The 20,204-nt window shown below is 40.8% G+C and overlaps 1 protein-coding gene across 5 annotated transcripts in view; it reads right to left on the bottom strand.

The window, feature by feature from the left end:
- The window catches only part of SHLD2 (shieldin complex subunit 2), an 88,014-nt gene that overhangs the window by 44,433 nt on the left and 23,377 nt on the right, over window positions 1–20,204 (bottom strand). Inside the window, exons 1-3 of one of the 5 annotated variants that reach the window (XM_044239991.1) lie at window positions 14,329–14,353; window positions 13,144–13,193; window positions 11,717–11,781 (exon numbers count right to left, since the gene is read on the bottom strand). The gene's annotated coding sequence lies outside the window, so the exon portion shown is untranslated. Of the gene's footprint in view, window positions 1–11,245; window positions 11,264–11,716; window positions 11,782–13,143; window positions 13,194–14,328; window positions 14,358–20,204 lie in introns of those variants that run through there. The other 4 variants (XM_044239990.1, XM_044239989.1, XM_044239988.1 and 1 more) reach the window with 4 other exon arrangements.

Here is a 20,204-nt window from a genome sequence, read left to right as displayed (position 1 = left end):
CATCTGAAAACAACTATAATAAAAGATTAAATTGCTTTACATATCAAATGAGAATTAAGTTTCTTTATCTGTCAATTGAGAATAACACCATGTCCCATCTTACAGAGCTGTTGTGAGATGAGTACCCAGTACTTGCTCAGTGAATGTTAGTCTCAAACCCTGAAAACTCTACATACACATACTTGGTAGAACAAACAAAAACCAGCCCATGGTGTTTCCTCCATGTTTTTGTTTCTTATGTGTATTTTTACATAATTGTAACCATAAAATTGAAATAATTTTGTATTCTGCTTCAATGGTTTTATAGGGCCACCCTTTTATAGGGCCACCCTTTTATATCAGTCTATAATCTTCCCAATCATTTTTAATGCTCACTTAATACTCTAATGATGAATCTAATTTAGTTAACCATTACTCTCCAATTCATTAATTTGTTTCTAACGTGTCATTAGTATAGCCCTTGCTGCAATAAATTATTTGGGACATTCAACATCACTTTTCAATTATTTTTTGGTGGTAAACTCCCAGGTATAGGATTATTAGGTCACAGACAGTCCACTGTTATGGTTCTTAATATAGACTACTATGTCATTTGCAAAAGAATTGAACAGTTTATAATGCCACAAAGGATGGCTGAGAGTTCCTGCTTGACACAACTTTGTTAGCATCTGAAAAAATAATTTTACTAGTAAGGGTACTGAGCTACTTTACTACGGGTTCATCTGCATTTCCCTAGATATGTCCAAATAGGGAGAAGAAAAAAAGTCAATTTTAAATTATATTTGGATGAATGTCTTTAATTTATAAAGAGTAATAAAAAAATGGGTAAGAAGATAAGCAGGTATACAGCACAGAAAAAATACAAGGTTAAAAACAAAGAAAACATGCATCCTCGTAATAACATGAAAGAAAAATTAGTAAGTTAGTGAGAAAACATTTCTACCTATCAAACTAGAAAGATTCACTTAAAATTACAAGGGTGCAGGAAATAATTTCTACTCATAGGGGTTTAAACTATGAAAGCTTTTCTGGAGGGCAATATGGCAATGGATACCAAAAGTCTTACAATTCTGCATCCCCTTGGCCCCACAGTTATACACCTAAGAGTTTAACCTCAAAGAAAAAACATCATATACACTCTCACCCACTCACTACAAGGATACTCGTAGCAGTGCTGTTTAAAATTTAAAAAAAAAAAAAAAAATGGTGAGGACAAAGTGTACCCACTGAGATCAGTTAAATAAATTATGGCCCAGCCATACAAAGGCAAACTACACAGCCACTAGAAATCATAAAGACATATAATATCACATATAATATAATTCCTAAAAAAAAAAAACTCTCCCTATATACAAAACAAGGAGACTATTAAAAATTAAATATAGAAAGATTATATATTTTAAAACAGTATTCAGTTTACTACGATTTATATTGAAGTTAGAAACCATTTCCCCCTTCTATGTAAGAAAAATATGTGTTCTCCATGGTAAATGATACAAGCGGTGGCAAAAAAAGGTTTTTATTCTTTAACCTCACTGCATCAGTCCACTCTGTCATCTTACGTCATTGTGCTAAGAAGTGATATGGGATATTAGTAACTCCCGTATTATGTACGTTCACGCTGAACTCTACTCTTAAGAGTCACTAGTAACCACTAAATGTTAGTACCTGAATTTCCCATTTAAAATGACAGAACAAGGGGCGCCTGGGTGGCTCAGTGGGTTAAAGCCTCTGCTTCTGGTTCGGGTCATGATCCCAGGGTCCTGGGAGGGTCCTGGGAGGGGTCCTGGGAGGGTCCTGGGAGGGTCCTGGGAGGGTCCTGGGAGGGAGCCACACATCTGGCTCTCTGCTCAGCAGGGAGCCTGCTTCCCCTTCCCTCTCTACCTGCCTCTCTGCCTACTTGTGATCTCTGTCTGTCAAATAAATAATTAATCTTTTTTAAAAAATAAAATAAAATGACAGAACAAGAGGGTGGTTGGGTTATGGACTTTGGGAAGGGTATGTGCTATGGTGAGTGCTGTGAAGTGTGTAAGCCTGAGGACTCACAGACCTGAAAACCCTGAGGCAAATAATACATTGTATGTTAATAAAAATAATTAATAAAAAATAAATAAATAAATGACAGACCAGTGCCACACTTTATGTGACCTATGGAAGGATGAAAGATGTGGTATTTGTCCTAAAACAGAAGCAACTGAGATTTAAAGCTACTACTAATTCTTGTAACTAAACTAAGCTACTAAAGCAAAGGCAGCAGACAAGTAATTCCTTAAATCTCCTTGCATGACCTTGATTTCCTTTGCAACACTGGCTTTCAAGTGAGGAATGTCATCATGGGCCCATCGCCACTTGGTGTTAATGTCAAGCAGTGAGCCTCCTTAGTCCTGTGTGCAATGCGGCAGGAAGGTCTCCTTCCCACACCCCACTGCAGACATGTGCCTTCCACCCCCCATTTAAAAGTCCCAGCATTTAAACAGGAAGCAAGCCTTAACCTAGCTGCTTGTTTACCACCGGAATATTGTGACCAGACACTTGGATTTGCCCAGAAGAGTCCCATCCTGGTGGCCTGGTCAGTCAGTTTCCCTTTCCACTGTTCATATGTCTCATTTAGAGATACATTATACAGTCACCAAGTTAAGAACCACACAAATGCATGAATAAATGTCCTATTGGTGAAGAGCGTACCTCTTAATACATTTTATCAGAAACATAATAGTAGGAACAATTTAAGGGAGAAAGGAAACATTCTGTTCAGTTTTCATGTACAATTTTTTATTTTTTTTTTAAGATTTTTATTTATTTATTTGACAGAGAGAGATCACAAGTAGGCAGAGAGGCAGGCAGAGAGAGAGAGAGGAGGAGGAAACAGGCTCCCTGCTGAGCAGAGAGCCCGATGCGGGACTCAATGCCAGGACCCTGAGATCATGACCTGAGCCGAAGGCAGCTGCTTAACCCACTGAGCCACCCAGGCGCCCTCATGTACAATTTTTTAAAAAAGATTTTTCATTTATTTATTTATTTAGAGACAGAGTGCACAGGCAGTGGGGGAGGAGCAGAGGAAAAGGGAGAGGCAGACTGCCCACTGAGCAGGGAGCCTCAAGGTGAGGCTCAATCCAGGACCTTGAGATCACGACCTGAGCCCAAGATAGATGCTCAACTGATTGAGCAACCCAGGCATCCCTCTTATACAATTTTTTAAATAATGAAATACTAACGGAAATACGGTTGAATAGTATCTAAAAATTACAACATGCATTTGAGAATCTCACAATGGAGATAAGAATTAAATGATGTAGAGAAGAGAATTAACGTGTTTGCCAGCCAAGGGGAAAAAAATAATCTGGCCATCAGGTTCTGCAGACAGGTACTTATGAAACTGCAGACAAAAGGTATTAAACCTTTTGGATCCAGGGCCCCTGGGTGGCTCAGTTGGTTAAGTGTCTACCTTGGGCTCAGGTCATAATCCCAGCGTCCTGGGATGGAGTCTGCATGGGGCTCCCTATTCAGTGCGGAGTCACTTGTCCCTCTGCCTGGTACTCCCTCTGCTTGTGCTCACTCTCTGACAAATAAATAAATAAATCTTTAAAAAAAATAAACCCGGGGCGCCTGGGTGGCTCAGTGGGTTAAGCCTCTGCCTTCAGCTCAGGTCATGATCCCAGAGCCCTGGGATCAAGCCTCACATGGGCTCTCTGCTCAGCAGGGATCCTGCTTCCTCCTCTCTCTCTGCCTGCCTCTCTGCCTACTTGTGATCTCTGTCTGTCAAATAAATAAATAAAATCTTTAAAAAATAAAAAATAAATTAAAAAAAATAAAAATAAATAAACCTTTTGGATCCAGTCTTCCTGGAAAATGTCTTGGACAGTAAGATGTCAACATGTCCGAGGCTCATGCTTTCTAAGGAATTCCTGTCAAACCCTAAAATATCGCACTTTGCTTCCCCCCCACCACCACCATGTATTAGCAAAAGGAAGGAACTCAAAGTGGGACAATCACAATCTCTAAGTCAGGGGTCTGCCTGCCAATCCCCAGGATTGCTACCATCTCCACCCATTCCCTAAAAATATATGAAAAACAAAATGAACAAACCAAAGGGGGTGGGGTAGGGGACTTTGCAGTTTGAGCCCTGACATTCTTTTGTAAAAAGTCACACTCAGCCAATGGGGCCCCATCCCTCCAGCAACTCAAGCCAAAAAGCTTTTCTCACTGACTGCTTTCTTTTTCTCTTAACTCATCAAATCCCTTTTGCCGGCCCTTTAAGATTCCTTTAGAAGTTGGCCACTTGGGGCACCTGGGTGGCTCAATGGGTTAAGCCTCTGCCTTAGGCTCAGGTCATGATCTCATGGTCCTGGGATGGAGCCCTGCATCAGGGCTCTTTGCTTGGCAGGGAGCCTGCTTTCCCCTCTATATCTGCCTGCCTCTCTGCCTACTTGTGAGCGCGCTCGCTCTCTCTCTCTCACTCTGTCAAATAAATAAAAAATGAAAAAAAAATCTTTAAAAAAATTTTTTTTGAATAAAAAAATTTTTAAATAATTTGGCCACTTTTCTCCCCCTTCACCTGCTCTCATCCTGGTTCAAACCACCATGGTCTGGATGATTGAAAACAGCCTCCTAACTGCTTTCCCTGTTCCCCACTCAGAACACTTGACCAGGGTCACACAGCCTGGAGGTCATGGAGCAGGAGCTAGAGGACAGGACGTCAGGGCCTACGCTCCCCGTCACCACTGCTCCATACTGCCTTCTGCTTTTCTGTCTTCCCACACCCGTGCTAGAACCCTGCCACTGGGTCACCAAGGATCCTCACAGAGCACTGGCTCATCTAAAGAGGTATGAAAAGAACAAAACTTCTGCATAAAAAGGCTTCACTATCAAAGAATTCCACTGGGAAGGTTCACTATAAACTTCCTAATGAAGCGAATAATAAATGGCTTTTAAGAAAACAGCTCTGTTAATCCTCTGCTTCCTTCCTATCTGACCCATTTTTCTCTCTCCTTCCTTCCCCTCCCTCCCCTTCTCTCTCTCTCTTCCTCTTCTCTACCCTCCCCCACCCAGGTCTCTCTCTCTCTCTCTCTCTCTCTCTCTCTGTCTCTCACCTCTCAGTTTAATGAGCTCGCAATGAGATGCTAAACTTCCAAGAAATCAAATATTCAGATTTTTAAACCCATTGCTCAGCGAGCTGAAACAGAAAGTATACGTAACGAAGTACAGATGACAGAACTACCTACGTGACCTAACCTCACACTTTCTTCCTTTCACCTTTAATATCTTAACGTGTGGGACACCTGGGTGGCTCATCAGCTCAGCATCTGCCTTCAGCTCAGGTCATGATCCCAGGGGCCAGGTCCAGTCCAGGTCCTACATCACCATCATCAACAATAACAACATCATCATCACCATCACCATCTTCATCCTCATAGGGCTCCTTGCTCAGTAGGGAGCCTGCTTCCCCCCTCTCCCTCTGCCTTCTTCTCCCTCTGCTTGCTTCTCCCTCTGCCTGCCACTCCCCTTACTGGCGCTCACGCATGCTCTCCCTCTGACAAATAAAGTCTTTTAAAGTGATAATAATAATAATCTCTTAAAATATACCCCAGCACTTAGAGCATTTGCATTAACATTCTTTCCCTAGACACCTGTTTACTAGTTTTAAAATTTTTTAAATTTTTGTAATTAAATGTTTGATAATAAGCACAGGTTTTAGGAGTCCTGTACCAATGACTGTGGACGACTGTCTGTACTCGTGTAGGCATCACCCAAAATGAGACATAGCACATTTGCAGGGACCTCAGGAAGTTCCATCCTGCTCTTCCTCAACACTGTCCCTCCCTCTCCAACCTACAATTATTTTCTGATTTCTATCCTTGTAGAATAGTTCTGCCTTTTCTTAGACTTCATATAACCCACATAGTATACGTTCGTTTATGTCTAGTTTCTTTCCCTGCACCCAGGGTTCTGAGACTCCTCTGCGTTGCTGGGTGTAACAGTTGTCAGGACCTGTGAACAACCACAATTTATCCATTTTCCTGTAGACAGACATTTCAGTGGTTTCCAATTTTTAGCTTATGAATAAGGCTGTGGACATGTGTTTTCCTTTCTCTTCATCAAATACCAAGGAGTAGAACTGACAAATCAGAAGAGAGATATGTGTTCAATTTCATATGCCATTATCAAATGGCCATTATCAAATGGCTCCCCAAGAGTTGTGCCATTTTGCACAATCACCAGCAATGTATGGTCCCGGTTGTATCACACCATCCCCAAGGCTAAGGACAGTTAGTCTTTCTCTTGTTAGTCTTTCTACAGGGTGTGAAATGGTACCTCCTTGTAAGTTTACATTGGCATTACTCCCCTGCTGACTAAGTGAGGCTCAGTGCCTTCCCAAGTGTTTAATGACCATTGGTACGTCTTCCTTTGGAAAGTCATGGCTTTTCCTCATTTTGTTACTGCACAATTCCTCTTTTGTTCATTTTCCTATTGGGTTTTGCAGTTCTTTACAACCCCTAGATACAAGTCCTTTGACACATAAAAGAGGTAGAAATATTTTCCTCCCACTCAAGTATTTGATGCTAGACATTTTCATTACTGGATGTTGGTTTTTACTGTATTCATTTAGAGAGCGATGGATTCAGTTTTGGCTCACGGTTCAGTTATTTACAATTCATTTGAGACTTTCCAAACATGCTTCTGAGCTTTGTTAGGGTGGGCTTAGAGGTGGCTTTGGTCTATGGCTAATTTAACCCCACTCCAAGATGTCCAGCCAATGTCCATGTATGAAACAGTCTCTCCGGGGCACCTGGGTGGCTCAGTGGGTTAAACCTCTGCCTTCAGCTCAGGTCACGATCTCAGAGTCCTGGGATCGAGCCCCACATCGGGCTCTCTGCTCAGCAGGGAGCCTGCTTCCACCTCTGTCTCTGCCTGATGCTCTGCCTACTTGTGATCTCTCTCTGTCAAATAAATAAAGAAAATCTTTAAAAGAAAAAGAAAGAAAGAAACAGTCTCTCCTCGATGCCTTGTAGAAACACACACTACTCTGAGCTCTATGTGAGCTCCTGGAATTGTTCAGCATGTTGATATCCAGTGTGGCTTTCCCCAGCATTGTAGGATTTCAAACTTCGCATATACAGATGAGAATTCATCAAAAGATTCTAGAGACCCTTCTATAGATCTCCAGAGATCTCCTAGTTCTATGGATTTCTGTATAGTACCCTCTGCTCCAGTTTATCCCACAAATTCTAGGTGCTTTAGCTTCTCTGAACTCTTCCTGGGCTCTATCTGGGTTTCTCTACTCTGCTACAGTCTAGCAAGTGCCGACAGGCCATGTGCTGGGCACCTACTATGTCATTTCTTTCAAGGGTCACTACCCTGCACTGACTGTTTTCCAATGTCTGAAAGTGGCTGTTTCATATATTTTAATCCTGTTTTTCAGTGTACAGTAGGAGGGCAATGTTTAAGGTGGTTAATCTTACATGGGAATATGTACCACTTTTACAGTTCTTCTTTGTGTTAATTTTTAGTGGTTGGTCTAGTGACTAAAATACGAGTTTGAAGTTATGACCACGCACACAAATAAAAGTGCACTAATTCAGCGTATGAAATTTAGGATAGCATAATTCCATTTCCCTCTTCTGGTATTCTTGTGGTATTATATTCTATTTCTTTTTTTTTTTTTTAAAGATTTTATTTATTTATTTGACAGAGAGAAATCACAAGTAGATGGAGAGGCAGGCAGAGAGAGAGAGAGAGGGAAGCAGACTCCCTGCTGAGCAGAGAGCCCGATGCGGGACTCGATCCCAGGACCCTGAGATCATGACCTGAGCCGAAGGCAGCGGCTTAACCCACTGAGCCACCCAGGCACCCCTTATATTCTATTTCTATAAAATCTGTAAACCCCATGTTTTAACATTTCTGCTTTAAATACCCAATAGTCTGTGGGTATCTATTATATGGGAAGGTCCCAGAAGGTTTTCCAACATACCGGTCTGGGTTATTTAATATTCCTGGTTTTCTTCATTCTTTTCTGCAGACCCAAGTTTCAGTCTGGCCGCTTTTATCTATACCTTGTGGAACATTTTTTAGCATTTTGTGGCAGTTCATATCTGCTAGAAATAAATTCTTTCACCTTTTAATCTGTGTGAAAATACCTTTGTTTTACCTTGGTTTTTGTAGACTTCCTTCTCGAGACAGAATTCTAGGCCAGCAGGGTGTTTGGTTTGGTTCCGTTTCCTTCAGCACTTTTGTGGATGTCACTCCATTGTCTTGAAGACTCTAGTTTTTTTCTGGTGAGTGTCTAGTCATAATTCATATTGTTATTCCCATGTAGTTACTGTGTCTTTTACTCACTAGCTTGTGAGATCTACTCTTCGGTGTTTAGCAGTTTGATTATGATGTGTGTAGGTCTGGGATTTTTGTTGTTGTGGATTCATTGGTTTCTTTTTGTTTTGTATTTAACCTACTTGGGGTTTGCTGAGCTCGAGTCTGTGAACTGAGGTCTTTCATCAGTTTTAGAAATTCTTGACCACGGTCTCCTCAAGAATGTCTTCTGCCACTTCTCTCCTCTTTCAAAAACCCCAAGTAAAAATACATCAGACCGACATTATCCCATGGGTGGAGGAGTTCTTTTCTCCCTCTCCCCTTAGTTACATTGCTCTCTCCTTAGTTACATTGGAATGTGCCATTGACAGGGCTCCATATTCACTGATCCTATCTTCTGACATGGGAAGAAGCTGTTAAGCCCATGTGTAAGCCCAGTCTTCACTTCTAACATTACAGTTTTCATTTCTAGAATTTCCATTTCGTTCCTTGGTAGAGCTCCCTTGACTCTGCTAAAAATCCCCATCTGCTTGTACATGTTGCCCACTTTTACCATTAGATCCTCTAGCATTCTTTTCTCCTCAGTTATCTTTATGTGTCTGTCTGATAATTCCACCACCTAGATTACCTCTGGGTCTCTCTCTCCTGGCTATTTCCTCTCCTGATATTTGGTCACATTTTCCTGCTTTTTCTGTGTCTTCTAATTTTTTATTATAACCCAGATATTCTATACAAAAATACATTCATGACTTAAGTAAGTAATATTTCCCTTCTAGAAAAAGACATGACCCTCTGTCAGGCCACTGGAATGGGGTCTGAGTCAGTCTCATCTGCCATTAATCTGGGGCTGGGCTTTGATGCAGCTTTAGCTTGATGTAGTCTCTCACTGGCTTCAAATATTTAAAGGGTGGGACTCGGGACTTTTGCTAGAGCAGGGTCTGGGATCCAAGCCCAGGTAGGATTCCAGAGACCTGCCTGTGCTTCACAGCTAAGCCATGGGCTGTCCAAACCGTGGGAGTGCTTTATGTGTACACTGTGACAGTTAAGTAAACAGATGGCAGATGGTGCGAGCCAGGTTTCTCACCAGAATAAGAGTAACAGATAAACAGAGGGAGGAATTTAGAATGATCTAAGTGTCAATGGATTTGAGTTGGACATGTCAGTATGAACTCACATTTAGCCTAATATAGATGGAGATGAGTATATATAGAAATAATTATAGATATGTGTAAATATACAGATTAGTACCTCCACATATATTTCCTGGCTCTGTCAGCTGAGGGAGCCTACAAGCACAACACCCCAGTAGCAACAAGCACATCTAACACCTAGATCTTGGTTTCCCCATTCTTGAATAAAAGCAACGAGGGCTCCTGGGAGAAAAAGCTGACTGAAGGACTGTGGCAGGAAATATACACATAAACCTGGAGTATCACATAGTGCCAGAAGTAAGAAACACACACACACACACACACACACACACACGTTGACAGGGTAATGTCAAAGAGACAACCAAAAGAGCTTCCAGTGGTCAAAGGTAGAACAATTTCAACCAAATAAATAAAGTAGTAATTGGACCATAACCTCAAGTCTAAAATAAATATCCATGAGTCCATACGGTTTAAGAAAATGGGGGTGCCTGGGTGGCTCAGTCCTTTAAGCATCTGTTCTTGGCTCCCCACCCCTTCGAGCTCACTCACATTCTCTCTCTCGCAAATAAATAAATAAATCATTAAAAAACTAAAACCATTCCAAAAAATAAGTTGATTTTGAAAAAGAAAAACAACTGGGAGCTCTCTCTGCTTTAAGCATGACTGCCAGGTTTTTCATTTGCTAGGGATTCTCTTTGCTTTCCAGTCCCCTGCCTTGCTCTCTGCAGCCCAGGTGACTTCTTCTCAGCCTGTTCCTCCCCAGCCTTCCTGTGAGAGGGCAGCTTCCTACATTGTGGGAAGGCCTGGAATGAATTAGAGGGTTACTCTTACCTGTCCTGCCCTGTGTTCAGTGCTCCCGCGCTGAAAGCATAGAGTTGCAGAGTGTGGGCATGGGGAGGGGGAAGGTCATCTCCAGCTCTCTCCCTGCCTTCGGGCTTCCATAACTGAAAAGCTAGGGCACTCCTGGTGAGTGTCTCTCAACTCTCCAGGTCTACTCCTTCACCCCTGCTCAGTCCTCTGCTTGCTGAGGGTGGTTGCTGAGCACTCGGGGAGAGTTCAGTGTGCCTCAGGTAAGATCTTGGTCAGCTCAACTTCCTCAGCCCAGGTGTGTGGCCCATCATCCCTGAGCATTCCGTGAAGACCTGTGGGCGAGGGCTGGAGGTGGACTTGCTCTTTGGTGGAGGAGCAACTGTGGCTCCTCAGGGTTCTAGACTGTCGCACCAGCCCGCCTGCATGGGGCCACAACAGGCCAGCCCAAAGTGTGGCAGGTTTCTCCTTTCCCCCATCTGGGGCAGGTTCCTCTTCCATGGGCTGTTCTGAACAGCCATGGGTCTCCTCTCCACTGGGAAGCTTTCATTAATTTCTGGAGTTTGGTTCACTTGGGTTTCCTTGTATCTTCTCTGACTGGTGGGTTTTTAAAACTATGATCCTTACTTGGCTTCTGTTGGTTTTCAGGGTGACCATAACAAAACCTTGTAACTTTGTACATCCAAAGAAGGGGCAGTATTCATTCCCCAATGCTTCTGATGGTTTACCACCCCCCACCCACCCACCCACACACTCACACCTCCGGGGCATTTAGGTTTCCTTTCAAATATCCTCTCTCTCCAAAGAAGCCTTGCCTGATTACCCTGTCTAAAAGAGTCTCACCAGGGGCATGGGGCTCTCTGCTCAGCGGGGAGCCTGCTTCCCCCACCCCTCTCTGCCTGCTTCTCTGCCTACTTGTGATCTCTCTCTCTGTCAAATAAATAAATAAAATCTTTAAAAATAAAAGGATAAAAGAGTCTCACCAGATCTGGCAAATCCACAGAGACAGAAAGCAGGTTCCTGGTTGCCAGGGCTGGGAAAGGGAGGAAGGAATAGGGAATGACTGCTTAATAGGTATAGGGCTCCTTTTAGGGTTGATGAAAAAGTTCTGGAACCAGCCGTGATGGGTACACAGCATCATGGAGGTACCTTATTGCTACTGACCTGCACACATTAAAATGGTTAAAAACTTTATACATATTTTGCCACAATAAAAAAAAATGAATAGATAAATAAATGCTTAAGCAAATGAAAAAAATCTAGCAGTAGTTTCTGGGAAGATGGAAAGATTAAACATACATATTTAATTTCACTCTTTCCTAAAATGCTAATAAGGTATTTTTAAGGCATAAATAAAAATCTGAAGGCTGGAAAGCAGATGGAAAAGTGGTAAAAAGTAACAGATCCAGGAAAGCTGAATCTTAAACCAGGAAGGTGGAAAGCCAAAAACCAACCTGACTTAGTCCACTTAGTCCACCGAATTCTCAAAAGGCACAGGAATTGGTAACAGATGGTACCTCTGGAAACAGGGGTTAAGAGAACATCAAACAGGGCAGGTTGGTTGAAAGTTCTTCAAGAAACAGCCTAATCCTAGGGTGGCTGGGTAGCTCAGTTGGTTAAACATCTGCCTTCAGCTCAGGTCATGGTCCCAGGGTCCTGGGATGAGCCGGCATTGGGTTCCCTTCTCTGCAGGAAGCCTGCTTCTCCCTCTCCCTCTGCAGCTCCCCCAGCTTGTGCGCTTTCTCACTCTCTCCCAAAAAAAAATAAATAAATAATTTTTTTTAAAAAAGAGATAGGCTTAGGGAAATAAATAATTTTTTTTTAAAAGAGATAGGCTTAGGGAAATTTATCAGAAAGAACAGAGACTAAAACAGATGATAATAAGAAAAAAAAAATAGGGAAATCAGAGGCCCAATCAAGATAATTTAGTATCTATACAGGAGAGGCTCTAGAGAAGCAAAATGAGGGAGTGAATCAGGAAAGAAGAGGAGAGAGGAAATAGAAGATCCATCCCAAAGGAAAAGAGAGCCCCTAGAATGAGAGCTGGGCACTATGGGAAAACAGAAGCTACTCCGTATGGCAGCACTTTGCCCTGGGAAGGACTTCTTCAAGATGATGACATTAACAGAAAAAACGATGTGACAGAAAGCAGGAACATTGGGCAACTGATAGAGACTCCTGAGTTCAGTTAGTGATAAGGACACAGAAAATCATATAAACAACTTGTGTCCTGAACTGAAAACTCAGGTAACATCAATTCGATATACTACTTGAGAAACCACAGATAAATCCCGAAAAGCAAGGAGAGTCAAGAACAGTCACCTCTGAAGAGGAAGAATGAGGCTGGGGACTGAGAATCCCTGTTTGTAAATCCCTGACAAACTACTTAACTTGCTGAACTGTATAACATTGAAAAAAGTGTACATAAAAGAACATGGAAGATGGGGAAAGAGTACGGAACCCACGTCAACAACTAAAGAACCGGAAGCAAAGAACTCCCACAAAATTGTCCCACAAAGGAAAAAATAACAAGAACAGATGAGTTTGGAGGGAAAGCAAGAAGTTTGGGGAAGCAAGAAGGAAGTAACATTACTTCCACGCTGTCACAACTCTTGACAAATGCATAGCGTCAAGAGCAGAAATCGTAGGTTTCTGGGCTTCAGCTCCCTACTTTATTAAGCGGGTGTAATATTATCTCTCACAGGACTATTGGTAGGCTTCAATCAGATAATGAACATGAAGTGCTTACAGTGATTGGTAGATATAAATATTATTAACACAGTTAATAATTCACTCTTTTTTTAATAACTAAAATTCCTTTTTGATACCAAATCAACCAATTCAATTGTCATAATACTGAAGTGTTTACTTGACTGCTTACCTTATTTACTCAAACAGCAAGGCTTCTTCCAATCCCTTCACATAAATCTCCTGAAAAAGAGGGAGAGACATTGACTATCCAAGAGAAACAGAAAACTTATTAATAAAAATATTTATCACACCAAAGAATTGGCTGTACCAGAAAAACTACTCAGGTCACCATGTTTTATCTTACATATTCTAGTTCATTGTGATCAATCATTCACTCACCAAGCAAATCAGCAATAGAATTGAAAACTTTGTACCAACTGTACATTAACTCAGTAATGCTGAGACAAGAATTTTTCCATTTCAAAATAGGCAAAGTCTCCAATTTATGCACAGGCTGTCTTCTCCAAGTTCAGTGATACTTTGTTATAAAGCTTGGGAAACATTTTTCCAAAGAAACAAACTTATGAAATAAAGTTGAGGCCCCAGGCAATCCCCAAAAACCAATTTACTCCATACGTACCTGAAAACCACAGAAAAAGACAGGAAGAAATGTAGCCATGTTAAATGACTTTCAACCACGTCTTTTGTTCTCCCACAGCAAGCAAAAATAGTTCTTATGTGAGATTAGACACTATGTCACACCTGGTTTCATTCAACTTTGTATCCTTGTAAACATTAATGGTATGTAACACAGTACATGCTTTCTCTCAGGAGCTTAAAATATTTACTTAATGAATGAATAACTAGAATTAAAAGTACTATTTGGACCATATTCTTTCTATGGAGAAATGCATTACAATTTTCAACTGAAGGAACAGTTTCCTTTTTCTTGGCAACAAGACCAGATTGAACACCAAGAATCATATGGTATCAGCAGATACTCCATCGGACTTGAAAGCTATTCCTCCTTAGAAATCAGGTTTTGGTTGGAGATCACTTACACTATTGCTAAGTATGTATATATCACTAAACTGGGTTTTCATTATATACAATTTGACCTCCAAAATTTCCCGGACTTCTTTCCCTTTAAAGACCAGTAACTTTGGGGCACCTGGGTGGCTCAGTGGGTTAAGCCTCTGCCTTCGGCTCAGGTCATGATCTCAGGGTCCTGGGATCGAGCCCCACATCGGGCTCTCTGCTCAATGGGGAGCCTGCTTCCCTTCCTCTCTGCCTGCCTCTCTGCCTACTTGTGATCTCTCTCTCTCTCTGTCAAATAAGTAAATAAATAAAATATTAAAAAAAAAACAAGGGGCACCTGGGTGGCTCAGTGGGTTAGGGCTTCTGCCTTCGGCTCAGGTCATGATCCTGGGGACCTGGGATTGAGCTCCACGTCAGGCTCTCTGCTGGGAAGCCTGCTTCCTCCTCTCTCTCTGCCTGCCTCTTGGCCTACTTGAGATCTCTCTCTGTCAAAGAAATAAATACAATCTTTAAAAAAAAAATTTTTTTTAATTAAAAAAAAAACAGTTACTAAATGTAAATAGTGGTCATCAATATTGTATCTGAAAAGAATTTTTACTTCTGGCTTTAGTGAGATTTAATTGACATAGAACACTGTACTAAAGTGTATTGCATAATGATTTATGTATATATTGCAAAACAATCACAGTAAGTCTAATTAACATCCATCACCATACAGTTACAAATTTTCTTGTGATGAGAACATTTAAGATCAACTTTCACAGCAACTTCCAAATACACAATATAGTATTTTTTAATTAATTTATTTATTTGAGAGAGAGTGCATGCTGGGGGAAGAGAGGAGGCAGAGGCAGAGGGAGAAACTTAAGCAGACACCATGCATGCAGAGCACAGGGTTCAATCTCACAATCCTGAGACCAGCACCTGAGCTGAAACCAAGAGTCTGATGCTCAAAATCCTGAGCCACCCAGGTGCCTCTGAAATACAGTCACCATGCTGTACGTTAATTTACGTTATAACTGGAAATTTGTACCTTTTGACCACCTTCACACCTTTCCCCTATCCCCCACACCCCTCCTCTGTCAACCACGGATTGGTTCTCTATTTCTGGGACTTCAGGTTTTTGTTTTTTTTTTAGATTCCACTTATAAGTGATATCATACAGTATTTATTTTTCACTTAGCATAATGCCTTCAGGTCCCATCCATTTTTTATTTTTTGTAGATAATAATATTTTCTTCTGTTTTATTACTATTCCAGTATATGTATGTGTATCACATTTTATTTATCCATTCATCAATTGATGTACACTCAGGTTGTTTCTGTGTCTTCATTGTGGATGATGCTGCAGTGAATATGGGGATGTGGATAACTCTTTAAGATAATGATTTCATTCCCATCCGATATATACCCGAAAGTGGAATTGCTGGATCATATGTCGTTCCATTTTTAATTTTTTGAGAGAGATTTCTGATTTGTATAGTTTCTGCTCTACTTCTAGTTAGTATAGAAGCTTATCAACTGCGAACTTAATACCATGTCCCACCCTCCCAAAAATAAACTTTAAAAGAGTCACTATTCAGACAAAAAGACCTGATTAAAACCTAGTATTTCTCCAGCTCAGATGCAGCTACCTGTTCTTAGATATTTCAGGAACAGAACAGATATAAAGTTACCCAACATGATAACATAAATTGTTTTAGGCACCAAAATAATTGCAAAAATAACTGAAAAGTATGGGCTACAATGACAGAACTTAGTAAACAACGTATTCAGTGTCCACAATGATACTGATTTTCATAGTGTAAAACCTGAGAGAAATTTACCTAAAAAATGAACTCTGTTAATTTTTCATTACTCTAAGAAAACAAATCATCTCTATAATGTACCCACACAGGAATAAAGACTAATTTATCCTAGAGAAAGAGAGAGAGAGCTCACTTCAATACTTCAAGCTTTTTGAAATGACTGATCATCTCATTTCTTCTACCAAGCACAAAATTCATATAGATTGTCACTTTAAATGTGATATGGCATCAAAAGCACTTACGTTCCAGTTTAGCATCGGAAATTATTCCATAAATGTTATTTCTTTTGAGCACCCTTTCTGCTCTAAAATTCTATACCCTCAATAAAACCAACTTACTTTATTTCTTTATAATGATTTCATTTTATGTAAATGTAGGAAGGCTATATAAATATTCGCTAGAACAAATGTAGGAGGTTGAATAGTTGATAAGGACTACTGACAAAAATGGAAGTCTGGACACAGGTAATAATGTCATCAGCCGAGAAGGCAAAGCATTTCTGAACTACCTACTACATTAACACAATATCCTTGACATAAAGATTTCTGGGTGAAGTCTTTTTGTGGTATTTTTGAAAAATAGTAGTATATCCAAGAAAATTTAATCATAAGTAATTAAATCTATGTTGAATTTTGTTTCAAAAATATTTTCTGTTAAAAGAATAATGTTCGGGGCACATGGGTGGCCCAGTGGGTTAAACCTCTGCCTTCAGCTCAGGTCATGATCTCAGGGTCCTGGGATAGAGCCCCACATCACGCTCTCTGCTCAGTGGGGAGCCTGTTTCCTCCCTCTCTCTGCCTGCCTCTCTGCCTACTTGTGATCTCTCTCTGTCAAATAAATAAATAAAATCTTAAAAAAAAAAAAGAGCAAAGTTTGATGTCTCTACATTAGTAACCTATGTAATAAAACATGAAACCCACTAAGGAAAAGCAGAGCAGGAACCTCAATATATCACTTTTAGAGACCGATACTGACATGAAAGTAAACATCATCAACTACAATCATATTCCAAACTTTTAGAAGTGGGGGGTAGAGGAACAAGAGGGCATAAAAAATATTACACTATTTCTATGGTGTGGGTTTATATCTTAATATTTTCATCGGAAAAGTAAATAGGCAAATTGAGACTTCCAACTAACTTGTCAGAAGGGCTGTCATGAGTACTAATAGTCTCAGGTTAACATTGGGGGGGGGGTTGTTGTTGTTGTTTTAAGATTTTATTTATTTATTTGACAGAGATCACAAGTAGTCAGAGAGGCAGGCGGGGAGGGGGCGGGGGGGGAGCACGGTCCTTGTGGAGCAGAGAGCCCAATGTGGGGCTCGATCCCAGGACCCCAGGATCATGACCTGAGCGGAAGGCAGAGGCCTTGACCCACTGAGCCACCCTGTCGCCCCTCAGGTTAACATTTTAATAAACTTTTCTCTCATTTTTTCCAAGTATCTCAGCATTAAAAACTACAAAACATGATGTTGCTGCTTTGGAAAAAGTCTGGTGTTTCCTCAAAAAGTTAAACATAGATTTCCCATGTGACCCATTAATTCTACCCTAGGTATATTCCTGGAAGAACTGAAAACATGTCCACACAAAAACATTCAGAAATGGCCATAGTAGCATCAGGCACAATAGCCAAAAAGGGGAAACAACTCAAAAATCCATCAACTGGTGCATAAATAAAATGTGTATATCCATACAATAGAGTATTATTAGTATTATAAAAAGGAATGAAGTGGGGCGCCTAGGGGGCTCAGTATCTGACTCTTGGTTTCAGCTCAGATCAGGATCTCAGGGTCAGGAGAATGAGTTCAGCAAAGAGTCAGCTTGTTCCTCTCTGCTCCTCCCCATGCGCTCGCTCGCTCTCTCCCTCCCTCTCTCATTCTAAAATAGATAAATAAATAAATAAATAAATAGGGGCACCTGAGTGGCTCAGTGGGTTAAAGCCTCTGCCTTCGGCTCAGGTCATGATCTCAGGGTCCTGGGATCGAGCCCTGCATCGGGCTCCCTGCTCAGCAGGGAGCCTGCTTCCCTTTCTCTCTCTCTCTCTCTCTCTCTCTCTGCCTCTCTGCCTACTTATTATCTCTATCTACCAAATAAATTAAAAAAAAAATCTTTAAAAAAGATAAATAAATAAATAAATAAATAAAGTTTTACAAATTAAAAAGTAATGAGTACTGATATGTGCCACAACACAGATAAGCCCTGAAAACATGCAAAGGGAAAGAAAACAAACACACAAGGCAATATACAGTATGATTCCATTTATATGAAGTACTCAGAATAGGCAAATCAACAGACATGTACGCAGAGTAGCGGCTGCCAGGGGCTGGCAGAAAGAAGAAACAGCGAGCGACTGTTTAACGTGTACAGAGTTTCCTTTGAGGGTGATGAACAAGCTCTGGAATCAAGTAATGGTTGCCCAAAATTGTAAACATCCTTAACACCACTGGAATTTTTTCATTATGTGAATTATAGCTCAATTGACAAAAGAAACTTTACATCACAATACAAATATGTTAACATCCTATCAGAGAAATGTGGATTATTTTGGCACCCCTTTAAAAACCTTATGGTTAATTTCATAAGGGCATTATTAATATTTTAAATATAAACCTTTTTTGATAAGTGATCTCTATACCCAGCACAGGGTTCAAACCCACAACCCCAAGATCAAAGGTCACACGTTCACCTACAAAACCAGCCAGGTACCCCTCAAAGTTAAACCTTTTTCTATAATGTCAATGTCATCCTTAATATTTCCTATGTGTTAGGAATTCTCATAAAATGCTTAGCACAGTTTTGCAATTCTTAGTCTGCCAGGGTAGGAATCAATTTTATATGATATCTACACAATTCAATTTAAATGGGTCAAATATTTTATTAAATTTGTCTTATCAATATCCTGCATTCAATTTTAGTTTAGGAGAGGAAAGTGGTTTTTGTAATGAACAAGATCAGCAGAAGATAAAAAAAACTTTTAAACAGCAAAATTTACCTTGTTTGCTTTAGCACTCATAAACCTATCTCTTGACATTATTTTTAATTTTAGTATTTAATATAGAAATGCAACATTCAAAAAATGTCATATCAAATGCAATTGCAGCCCTGACTCTTGGTTTCTGCTCAGGTCATGGTCTCAGGGTCGTATGATCAAGGCCCCCCATCAGGCTCTGCACTCAGCATGGAGCCTGCTTGGGCTTCCCTCTCTCCATCTCCCTCTGTCCCTCCCCCTGCTCATACATTCGCACACTTTCTCTCTCTAAATAAACAAATACAATCTAAAAAATAAAATGCCACTTCTGCAGAAACTGATTCTAGGTGAGGCCAACTTCAGTCACCTACATAATCATTCACAATCTTCCTGGCTGCTTTTTTTTTTTTTTTTTTAAATTTCTTTTCAGTGTAACAGAATTCATTGTTTTTGCACCACACCCAGTGCTCCATGCAATACGTGCCCTCCATAATACCCACCACCTGGCTCCCCCAACCTCCCACCCCCCGCCCCTTCAAAACCCTCAGATTGTTTTTCAGAGTCCATAGTTCACCTCCCCTTCCAATTTCCCTCAACTCCCTTCTCTCCATCTCCCCATGTCCTCCATGCTATTTGTTATGCTCCACAAATAAGTGAAACCATATGATACTTGACTCTCTCTACTTGACTTATTTCACTCAGCATAATCTCTTCCAGTCCCGTCCATGTTGCTACAAAAGTTGGGTATTCATCCTTTCTGATGGAGGCATAATACTCCATAGTGTATATGGACCACATCTTCCTTATCCATTCATCCGCTGAAGGGCATCTTGGTTCTTTCCACAGTTTGGCAACCATGGCCATTGCTGCTATAAACATTGGGGTACACATGGCCCTTCTTTTCACTACATCTGTATCTTTGGGGTTTAATAGAGTTTGAGTAGAGTAGGCACTCAATATACAGAAATAATTATATAAATTATCAGATTGTTTTAACAAATACTTTTTTTTTTAAGATTTTATTTATTTATTTGAAAGACAGAGATCACAAGCAGTCAGAGAGGCAGGCAGAGGTGGGGGGGAAGCAGGCTCCCTGCTGAGCAGAGAGCCCGATGCGGGACTCGATCCCAGGACCCTGAGATCATGACCTGAGCTGAAGGCAGCGGCTTAACCCACTGAGCCACCCAGGTGCCCCAGATTGTTTTAAAAAATTTTTTTTATTTATTTATTTGACAAAGACACAGAGAGAGAAGGAACACATGCAGGGGGAGTGGGAGCAGGAGAAGCAGGCTTCCCACCGAGCAGGGAGCCAGATGTGGGGCTCAATCCCAGGACCCTGGAATCAAGACCTGAGTCAAGTGCAGGCACGTAACAACTGAGCACCCAGGCACCCCTAAATTTTCAGATTAAATAAAACTCTCAATTTAAGATAATAAATC

Source organism: Neovison vison, chromosome 2 (genome assembly GCF_020171115.1).
Source record: "Neovison vison isolate M4711 chromosome 2, ASM_NN_V1, whole genome shotgun sequence".
Lineage (NCBI taxonomy): Eukaryota > Metazoa > Chordata > Mammalia > Carnivora > Mustelidae > Neogale > Neogale vison.
Note: the sequence above shows the minus strand (reverse complement) of the source record. Positions and strands in the feature narration are given on the sequence as shown.